We start from the raw sequence: 2,500 nt of genomic DNA, 5'->3' as shown, positions 1-2,500 counted from the left end.
AACACTTCATTCACGTTGCACTACGATCACCTCGACATCTGATGTGTGGCACATTGTCTGTAGGTAATGTCGAGATTTCAAATAATTGAAAAATAGAAGAGAATACATATACATTCATATCCACTGGCAAGCAACAATCGGGGAGATATTCAATGAAACGTAGTGCATCGTGTTTTATTTAGCCCGATCCACTGGTCTGTTACAGAAGCGATTAGCTCACCTAGGGAGATAATGTCTCTCTCGGAATAAAGTTGAAGAAAGTAGTGACACAAATTACAATCAAGATTTTCGGCCCGGGTCGATAAAAGTGGAAAAAGAGAAAACTGACATTAAATAGCCGCTGACTCGATCTGACATACGTGCACAAACATACACGCGTGCAGATACACTTACGTTCAAACGCACGCATACGAACCTTACGCACCAACGCGCATGTGCATGAGTGCGTGCGGGTGCCTCCGCATCTGTGTTTACAGGTACATGTGACTTCCGGTGAAAAGTACAAGGCCTCTCTTTCTCTATCTCTCTCTCTCTCACACACACACACGCACACACACATTAAGCGCACGCACACACACATTACGCGCAGGCACACACACACATTTCAAAAGCTATAAACACTCAGGGAGATGGCAAAGCAATCTGCTGGCGCCAGATATGAGGGCACGAGATTAGTAAGTTCTTAAAGATCAGCGAAAGAATGCTGTCAAGCCAACAGCTTCCATGATGAAACGTTTGATCAGAGAAGTGATTAATTAATTAGTTAGTTAGTAAACTAATAGACGGATGATAATGAAAACAACTGAAATTAAATCTGTGTGCGTATGTTATCGGCAAAATTACCTTCTTGTTTCGGCAATCGTTTTTACTTGACGATTCAAGCTAAGCATATAGAGAAGCGATATATGCATATATTTATGTATGTATATCTATAAGTACATGTATGCATGCATATATATTCATATGTATATAAATATATGTATATATGTGCATATATATATATATATATATATATATATATATATATATATATATATACATATGTATGTTTGTGTGTGTATATATATATGTAGTGTTTGTGCGTGATTGTATGTGTGTATGTGTTTGTGTGTGTGTGTGTGTGTGTGTGTGTGTGTGTGTGTGTGTGAGTGTGTGTATAACTATGTTCATCTGTACAAACTTTCGAAACAGGCTGAGAAAATAGATGGTTCTACAAATATTCGTTTCCGATAAGAAAGTGAAGTAGTAGCATACATATATTTCTGCAATGGCGCATCAGCTGTACCATCTTTCGGTTTTATTTCTTAAATGAAGACTTCTAAAGTAAACCAGAGTGATTAATGGTTATCTATACTAATTTGTTGCGCATTAACAGTGACTTATATTTTGCTCAGTGAATCAGTGATGCACGTGTCTTAGTAGTTAGGGGTTTTGCATTCGAGAAAATGAAATCGTGATTTCAATTCCCGGATCAGAATTGATATATTCCGGAATAAAAACTTCATTCACGTTGCACTATGATCACCTCGACCTCTGATGTGCGGCACACTGTGTGTAAGTAACGTCGAGCTAATAAATAGAACAAATATTTGCTCACTATAAGCGGAATTATTGTTCCTCGGTCTCGAGAGAGTATGAAGATGTGAATCTGTAATAAGTTTTGTTGAATGAAAATAGGTCTTTATTGACCTCTATGTGTGTTCTTGACGCGTGTGCATGTGTGTGTGTGCGTGTCTGTGTGCGTGTGTGCGTGTTTGTGTAGCTAGCTAAATAGATAGATAGATAGATAGATAGATAGATAGATGAAAACACACAGGATGACGGAAAAGACTTCGTTTATTCAATCCCAAATTAATCTTACAGCATTAGCCCTTATTAATTATTCACATATTTGGTGTCACGTCCTTTCAAAAATATCGAATGCTCTGTCATATGATCAAAATTAGCTCTTTAACGGCCTAGTTACTGACAAAGTATCTGCGAAACAAAAATGACAATTTTAGGGATATCATTGGTGACATGACACAGTATACTACGGTATGCAATCAATTCAGAAATGCTGACTGCAGTACTGTATCATCACTGTCATCAAAAACCATTTCTTTTCTAAGTTACAGCTTGTAATACATTATTTGTAGATGTTCATTAAACAATATTAATGAGCATCGATGTATATAGGCAACTAGTGCCTAAAGTTTTGATATATCTAACTTTACTGATAGATCTTTGTTGCTGTATTTTCACTAACTCCATAGTGATTATATAATCCATTCATTTGGTAGTGCATGTACAGGCTCGAACTGCTTCCCTTGTACTATACTGACGTTTTATGACTACAATACCTTGAGATAGAATGCTCTATATATCAAGAATCAAAATAAATGGTTCCCATCCTACATATGCTACTGAAGCGACTACATCTTCTTTACACACACACACACACACACACACACACACACACACACACACACACACACACACACACACACACACACACACA

The sequence above is a fragment of the Octopus bimaculoides genome, chromosome 2 (genome assembly GCF_001194135.2).
Source record: "Octopus bimaculoides isolate UCB-OBI-ISO-001 chromosome 2, ASM119413v2, whole genome shotgun sequence".
Lineage (NCBI taxonomy): Eukaryota > Metazoa > Mollusca > Cephalopoda > Octopoda > Octopodidae > Octopus > Octopus bimaculoides.
This window is presented reverse-complemented; position numbering follows the sequence as displayed.